The sequence below is a fragment of the Odocoileus virginianus genome, chromosome 5, assembly GCF_023699985.2.
Source record: "Odocoileus virginianus isolate 20LAN1187 ecotype Illinois chromosome 5, Ovbor_1.2, whole genome shotgun sequence".
NCBI lineage: Eukaryota > Metazoa > Chordata > Mammalia > Artiodactyla > Cervidae > Odocoileus > Odocoileus virginianus.
This window is the reverse complement of record NC_069678.1, coordinates 59,569,732-59,578,965: the sequence shown is the minus strand read 5'-3', so window position 1 is coordinate 59,578,965 and position 9,234 is coordinate 59,569,732.

Sequence of the window (9,234 nt, the reverse complement as noted above, 5' to 3'; positions counted from 1 at the left end):
ATCATGAAGGACAGGGAAGTTTGGTGTGCTGTGGTCCATGGGGGTCACAAAGAGGCAGACACAACTTAGCGACTGAACAACAATATGCAGTAAGTAATCAGAAATTAATTTTTCAAAGAAGAGGGGGAATACACCCCTTTGGTGGTCATCTATCATCTGCCCAGCTACCCTTTCCTGGGAACTGCCCCTTGCTCCTATATGCATGTTCCCTCAGTGTTACCCTGGCCAGTTAGCTGCAGGCATTGGTGTGGGTTATATCCTAACCCAAGGCAGGCCAACCACATGCCTTTCCAGGGCTTGACTCTGGTTTTTAACAGTTGGGCTAGAAATGCACACCTGATCTAAGCTGGACCAACCAAAGGCCTTCCCGAGGAATCCTGGAGGGACAGTGTCTCTCCAATGACAGCATTATAGATGTGAAGGTCAAAAGCTGTCATGCTTCTTTCCCCTGCGTGACCAGAATTTACAAAGGAGGATTGTCTGCAGACAGACAGCAAGAAGAATAAACACGTGAACAGAAAAGGGCAAAGAGAAGAGATGGAATGGGAGCCCCAATTCAGAGGTTCAGAGTTCCTGGTTTTAACTGTTATTAAGGTTCAATTACATTCATGACCTAAAATCTAAGAGGAACCTTTACCATACAGTCATCTCTTTGCTTCAGCTACTTACAGCTGTATTTATGTTATTTGTAATTGAGAATCCTGATACAACCCCCAAGAATTAAAAAGAAAAAAGCTTTGTATTTTGCTCCTAGAATCTATATGATTTTCTTTTAATAATGATTAGCAATGGTGGTCTTTATCTTGCAAATTAATTTACCTGAAATTGAACAGGGACTACTGTACAGACATATATTTGGGGTTGTTTTCAGTAAATTGTTAGTAAACTGGAGTTAAACCTCAAGCCGGCCTGACAACTTCTTCCCAGATCAACCTATTTGCAATTAAAATCAGGAGACTGGGCCATAAATGCAATTCAGCTTGGAAAAAAAAAAACCCATAAATTTTAAAAGCCTGTGCAAAAACACTGGATTGTGTTATCAACTCATGGTACTTCCTGTTTGCACAACTAAAATTAGAAACAAAATTCTAAAGTTTTTGCTTTCATAGATGTTTATAACTGTCATCTTTCCATCTCAAACAATTATGCCTGGATAAAGATACTGCAAAGAGTCGGACATGACTGGCCGACTAAACAACAACAACAACGAAGATATTGCACACCATCTGCGAAGTGGAAAATACCTTTAAAATAAGTGATGGGGTTTCATAATGTTAGTAAAGTATGCTAACCAAAATGTTCAAGCCAACCAATGCAAATTTCCTTTTCTATGACTACGTAAACAAAAATCTTTTGCACAGTACCAAGTTTTATGTGGTATAACGTGTGAAAGAGAAAGCATCTTCTCTGTTTGTGCAGAAACCAGGTAACCTTGTCATAAGCTGGAGAAGAAACGACTTAAGGATTGCCTCCCACTTCTGCTGTGAATAGGCATAAGGGCTTCTGGGTGTCATAACCATTAACACAAACTTGACAGAAACTCAATCTCAGTGCGCAAACTGAAAAAACACTTGAGCTGCTCTAAATGAGTCCTATGAATCCATACTGGGCTCTTCCCAAATGTTTAACCTCCCAATAGCTTGTGAGGTATTATCATAACCACTTTATAGCTGAAAAACTGCAGCACTGTGCCAGGGTCACCAAACCTGTGAGACTTTGAACATAGGTCACCTCACTCCCAACCCATGTGCATAACTCAACACTGTTCTACTGTGAATTTCTCAGCTGTGGTTTTAAATTGTTCCTTTAACATTTGTTATGCAAACCTAGAGTTTTCTTACTGGTGGTAATACTGTATACAGCACCAAGAATACAGCCGCTATACCAAGAGTATATTCAAGTCAGCAGGTATATGTAATAACACAGCAATTACAAAAAGCACACTTGTGAAGTATGATCATATTCAGCAATAATAAATCATTTAAAAACTAGGCTTATCCACCAAATCCAACACATGATCCTGGACTGAATCCGATGCTGAGGGCAAATCTGTTAACGAGACTAATGGACATTCAACAAAATTTTAATATGGATTGCAGTTTATTTTTAAAATGCTGTATCAATGTTAAAATTTCCTGCACTTGAGACTTCCCTGGTGGTCCAGTGGTTAAGAATGCCTTGCAATTCAGGGGATATGGTTTCGATCCCTGGTCGGGGAACTAAGATCCCTTATGCCTATGCACAATTAAGCCCATGCACCCAACTAGCAAGTTGGTGCTGCAACTAAAACCCCATGCAGACAAATAAATAAATATATATATATAGTTTTTAAAATTTCCTGATTTTGATACATACTATGAATACTTAAAAGCATATCTTTATATGAAAACACATGGAGTATTAACAGCTAAAGGGCCGTTATATATTCTAGCAACCTCACTCAGATGGTTGAGTGAAGAAATTGTATCTCAAGGGAGATAGAATGAGAGAGAGATAATAAAACAAAAGCAATATGTTAAAAATATCTAGTAAAGGCATATGGGAATTCTTTGCCTGTGTTATTTTCATGGTTTTTCTATAAGTTTGAAATTATTTAAAAATATAAAGTTAATCTTAAAAGAGCACTAGGTTTAGACATAGGGGTTCTGGATTCAAGCTCAGATTTCCCATTACTCAACTAAGTGACATTTGCCATTTCACATAACTTCTCTGGACCATGTAAAATATAGAAGTTATCCAACTGTAGGCTGGCATTCCATCATACAAATAAACCTCAGCTCATCCATTCCCCTACATGGGATAGTTTTGACTTTTTCACCATCACAAACAGTGCTGCAGGGAGAAGCTGTATACATGCTTCCTTGTGCTCACATGCAAGCTTGTCCCGTATTATTGACAGGAATAAATTCAATATTGACAGGAATAAATTCAAGAATATAAGAGTGAGTGGGGGAAAAAAGCACACTGTAAAAGGATACATCAATGTAATTTTACTTATACGAATTTTCAGACACTAAAATTCTCCATAAAAACACAAAATCATACACTGGATTCATGTATCCCAGCATCACTGTAGAGCTTAACTCTAGGCGGGAGGGAGCAAGAAGGGAAGGATAGGGTGGACTTTGGCTGTATCTATAATGCTGTATTTCTTAGAGAGAGAGAAAGAGAAGCAGAGGGAAAGAGACTGTGAGAGAGACACAGAAAGTGTCTTGTAAGTGTGTGTAGACGTAATTTAACAGGATTGAACAGGCATGTACTGAGAAAATACATTATGCAGGGCATTGAGCTACCCACCAGGTAGTCACAAGAAAACACAGTTTTCTATACTTTGAAAGAAAAAGGACTCTGATGCTATAATAAAGAAAAAGTTTGGTTAATCATTTCTTTGAGATAATGAAACTTAAGCTACAATTGGTCTTCCCTGGTGGTTCGGGGGTAAAAATAAATTTGCCTACCCATGTAGAAGATGCGAGAGTTGTAGGTTCAATCCCTGGGTTGGGAAGATCCCCTGGTGTAGGAAATGGCAACAAGCTCCAGTATTCTTGCCTGGCAAATCCCATAGGAGCTTGGCAGACTATAATCCATGGGGTCACAAGAGAGTCAGACTCGATTCAGCAACAATTAGAGGAGCTAGTGAACATGGGCGTTAAGGGCAGGCTTTGGTTAGAGAAGTGCTTTTAGCCATTGATTCCTGACGTGCAAACAGGAGCTTTTCATTCTTAGCAGTGTTTGCTCAGTGAACCACCTAAGGAAGTTACACCCCAGCAGTTAACACACATTGGAATTGACCGTTCCTCCATTAATAGCTACAATTGAATAGCATGTTTTGAAACAGCAGAAAAGCACAAACAGAAAATATATTTGATCCATAACTGGTGTCATTTAAAGTAAAATAAAGCGGAAATTTGGTAATTATCTAGTGAATTTCTGCAGCTTGGTTACCAAACTTGATAATTCAAGCAAAAAGTGTATCCATTGGTGAGTACAAACAATCGCAGCAAAACACATGTCTCTACTTCTGAGGGTCACTTTATGTAAAATTGAACAGAAAGGGGTTTATATATCAGGTCTCTTTTGGTACCAAAGAGCAGAAAACTTGACTCAAATGAACCTAAATGAAAGTAAGAATTTATTACAAAAGGTAACTTAAAATACAAGGGTAGATTAAACTTCAAGGACCTCTTGACCTGGGCTTCCCTGGTAACTCAGCTGGTAAACAATCCACCTGCAATGCAGGAGACCCCAATTCAATTCCTGGGTCAGCAAGATCCCCAGCAGAAGGGATAGGCTGCCCACTCCAGTATTTTTGGGTTACCCTGCTGGCTCAGATGGTAAAGAAGCTGCCTGCAATGTGGGATGCCTGGGTTCAATCCTGTGGTTGGGAAGATCCCCTGGAGGAGGACATGGCAACCTACTCCAGTATTCTTGCCTGGAGAATCCCCATGGACAGAAGAGCCTGGTGGGCTACAGTCCATGGAGTTGCAAAGAGTCTGACATGACTGAGCGACCAAGCACAGCACAGCAGCACCTCTTGACCCAGGAGCCAAGGTGATGGCATCAAGACTCAGTTCTTCCCCATCCCTTGGCCTGATTTCCTGCAATGCTGCTTTCATTTGCAAGCTTCATACTGTGTCCGTGATCAAGTCACTCTCACAGCTAGTCATACCTGGGGGAAAAAAAGGTGGTATCAACTGAGTAACTCCTACAAGAATTCCAATGCTTAAGGTCCTTTGAATAACCTGCATCATTATCTCTAAGCTAATTAATCATTGGGGCTACCCAGGTGGTGAGCAGTGGTAAAAAAAAAATCTGCCTGCCAATGCAAGACACTCGAATTCAATCTCTGGGTCAGGAAGACCCCCTGGAGTAGGAAATTTCAACCTGTTCCAGTATTCTGTAACCTGTAGTCCATGGGATCACAAGGATTCAGACACAATTGAGAGACTGAGCACACATGCATGCAATTAATCATTGTTGCTGGAGAATGCAATGTTCTCATCGGCCAGGCAAAGTCACATGGCAAAGAGTTAGAGGTGGGATTAGTTCCACTCTCAGCATCCCTGGGGGATGAGGTGTTCTCAATGAACACTTCTCCCATTTTAAAGTGCATTCGATTGCTAGGGAACTTCTAAAATGCAGATTCTGACTCAGGAGATCTGGCGTAGACCCAGACAGTCTGCATTCACGATAATCCTGGCCATATAAAAATCTCAAGGAATATGTTAAACTACCATTTAAGGATCTCAAGTGTTGTTAGTTACAGGCAAGGCCAGATACATAAATTAAGGGGCCTAGTGTAAAATGAATTGAAGCTCCTTATTCAAAAATTATCAAGAATTGGTGAAGCAAAGCATTAAACCAAGAGCAGGATACTTTTAAGCTTGGGGTCTGTGCATCCTCACAGGTCCCACATCCATGAAACCAGCCTTCACTGCAGGTTTCTGTTTTGATGAATTTGCAGCCACAGCAAGATTGCTGTGAACAGTCTGAGAAAGACTCAGGCAGACATTGATGTTCTTCTCTGCTCTTTTTGCAAAGAGATTCAGCTTCATCTTGAACAAATGCTGAACATTTATTTGAAAATTGTCTCCTGGAAGGATCACCAGTTACTAGACTGCTTGTGGAGCCTACACATCTCTGTCTGACTCATTAGAAGAGCCCTGAAATGCTTACCCTTCTTAATTGCCATTGATTTTGCTCCCATATTAGGCTAGATACTCCTGTTGTGTGTCCCAAGGCATCTCACACTTTCACAGTCATAGCACTTGGCACATATTATTTCTGCTAACTAATTTAGTTGTCTGTCTTGGTGCCTCAGATGGTAAAGAATCCACCTACAATGCAGGTTCCCTGGAGAAGGGAATGGCTATCCACTCCAGTATTCTTGCCTGGAGAATCCCATGGACAGAGGAGCCTGGTGGGCTACAGTCCATAGGGTCGCAAAGAGTCAGAAAAAACTGAGCAACTAACACACACTTCCCTCCCAGACCACAAGTTCAAGGAGAGTAGGGACAGTGTCTATCTTGTTAACAGACTCCTTGTCTGTAGAGTGTCTGGGACAATGTTTAACAAATTGCAGTTAACTGACTCAACAATTACAGTAATAGTTAACTTTTTTGGCACTTAAATTTTAGTCAGGCATTTAAATTTTAGCCATTCTAGTGGGTGTGGTGGTATCCTACTGTGGTTTTCTTTTTTTTTTTTTCCCTCATTTGTTTAACATTTTACACTTGAGCAGCAATGGGTGAGATGTATAGTGCACAGCTGTGTGGGCCCTGACAGAGGCTGATAGGATGAGGAGGAGGGGCCTGTGAAAGCTCCCCAGCTATCCCCCCACCCCAACCGAAGGAGATAATCTTGCATTGCAGAGGGCCTCCCTCCACCCTAGTGAGAGCCATTGTGTTGCATCCAGATTCCTCTGACCACAGTGGATACTGAGGATTGGGCTTTACAGTCAGCCCCCAGTTTGAACATAGCAAGGACAGGCATAATCTCCCCTGTGACCCCTACTAGATTGCATCTCTTGCTGTACCAGGCCTCTCTGTGGAATTTTTCAGTGGTTCCTTTTTTTTTTCCTTACCCAAAACCAGATGGAACTGAATGGGAGTGGACAGGGGTAGGGTAGTCAGGATTGAGGTGTGGTCCCGACTTGGGAACTTGCCCACCCTCTTGCTTCATTTCGTTGGGACAGAATGTTGACAGCTGCTGGGGGTGAGGATGGCAGTGGGCCCCCAATACCAAGGCCCTCCAGTGGCTGTTGTTATAAAGCCACACTGGTGTATTTGGCTACACCTCTCCCTGGAATGTTTCAGGGCTGGTTAACCATCTGTGGGAGGCATTACCTTTGCAGGAAAAGTTGCAGGAACGTCATATAGCAAGGCAGGGTACAAATGGTGAATTGCTTGGGGCTAAGAAGCCATGGGCTAGAAAGTCACCAATAAAAGCACCAAGGTGTCTAGAACCAAACTGCCTTAATAATAAGAGTACTGGGGTATTGTGCAAGTGATAGCACTCTAGGGAGACGGTTTACCTCACAGATGGGAGTGGTACTGTATGGCGTTTACAGAACTCTTGGCTTAGGCTTCTACAGCTTTGTAAGTTTGTAGAAATAAATACAGTCATCTGTTGAACTGTCTCTGTTGCAACAGGATTTTTAAGAAAAGCCTAGACCATGGTCATTGCCCCTTCTGAATTCTGAAATGAAGAAGTAGCCTAACAGCCCTAACTATGACCATTCTGCCATGGGCCACCCCTCCTTTCTTCTGTTCCCAGTGGGTGCCATTTTCAGTCCTCATTGGAGACCACGGATGGAATCATTTAGTCACTAAGTCATGTCTGTTTTGTGACCCCATGGACTATAGCCTGCCAGGCTGCTCTGTCCATGGAATTTCCCAGGCAAGAAGACTGGAGTGGTTTGCCATTTCCTTCTCCATCTACTGTGGTTTTCATCTGCATTTCCCTGATGATAAATGAGGTTGAACACCTTTTTGTGAAAATTGACTGGATTTAAGAATATTCTCTGTATTAGCTGGCTAGGACTGCCATAACAAAGCACCACAGTCTAGGTGGTTTAAACAATAGAAATTTATTTTCTCACAATTTTGGAGGCTAGAAGTTTGAGATCAAAGTGCGAGCAATGATGGTTTCTTCTGAGGCCTCTGTCTTTGACTTGCAGATGGCTGTGTTCTCCTTGTCTTTACACGGTTGTCCCTCTATGGATGTCTGTGTCCTAATCTCCTCTTCTTCTAAGGAGACTAGTCAAATTGGATTAGGGCCCATCCTAATAACCTCATTTTAACTTAATTACTCTTTTAAAGAGCCTTACAGTCACATTCTGTGGAACTGGGGGTTAAGACTTCAGAATATGCATTGAAGGGAGGGTGTATGATTCAGCTCATAACCCCCTCTCCTGTGGAAGTGTCTTCAAGTCTCTTGCCCATCTTTATTTTGAGTTATCTACTGTAAAGTCTTTATTGAGTTTGTTACAATATTGATATATCTTATGCTTTGGTTTTTTGGCCACAAGGCATGTTGAATCTTAGCTCCCTGACCAGTGATCAAACCGGCTCCCTGTGCATTGGAAGGCGAAGTCTCAACCACTGGACCGCCAGGGAAGTCCCTAGAATCTCTTTATATATCCTGGATTTTGTCTTCTTTGCCCTCTTCTCTCTCAATGAACTCTAGCTTTACATATATTAGACCTTTTTATTGTGTTCCTCATGCCTCTTACATGCTTTGTCTCTCTTTCTCTCTCTGCTTCAGTATGGATATTTTATTCTGACCTATATCCAATTTTATTTTCTCTTTAGCTGTGCTGAATCTATTATCAAATTAATCCATTCAGTGCTTACCTTTCATTTTTCAGTTCTAGAACTTCCACTGGATTCAGACTTACAGTTTTCCATTCTCTGACAAATTATCCACTTTGTTCTTTAATTTTAAACATATTATCATAGTTATTCTAAAATCATGTTTAAAAATGCCAACATTTGTGTCTCCTGTGGCTCTGCTCATATTTACTTTCTGGTTTAGGTCACTTTTGTAGGCTTCATTCTTTTTTTATTGAAGTTGAGACATGGTACATGAAGAAATATGAAGACAATTTGAGGCTCTGGGTTGACTTTTACTTTTGGCAAAAATTGAGCCTAGAAGTAGATCATCTTAATTCAATCTGGGGTTAAAATAATGCAGAGCTAGGCTGGAGTTCTTGTGAAGCCTATTTGCCATTCCCATTGACTCCCAGGATGAAGTCTTTCAGGATCCCAACTGCCTGCCTGGAGAATTTACCAGAGAACCTTTTCTGAGCTCCATCTTTTTGCCCCTCCATTTTTGTTTTTTGTCCCTACAACTTCTGGGACTCCTCATGGAACTTCTCAGCACACATCTATCTGGCATTTCTAAAATGAAATTTAAATGCCAAGCTCACACATCTTGGCTTTCTTTATTTCCAGGTCTTGGTCCTGCAAATTGTCATTCTTTCCCAGACTCTTGCAAAACAGGTGTGTATGGAAAGAGATGACCAGAGTCAGCTTTTCAGATGATTTTCTCAGAGGGTCCCACTGTCAGGACATACTGGCTGGTCTGCTGAGCTGTGCTCAGGTGTCTCTTGGAACCAGTGATACTGTCTCTTAATCAAGAAGCCCCATAACCCATCTCAACTTTCTCCAACGGAAGCAGTGCGCACCTGTGGACCAACAAGACTTTAAAATATGTTCTCTACAGAATCAATGT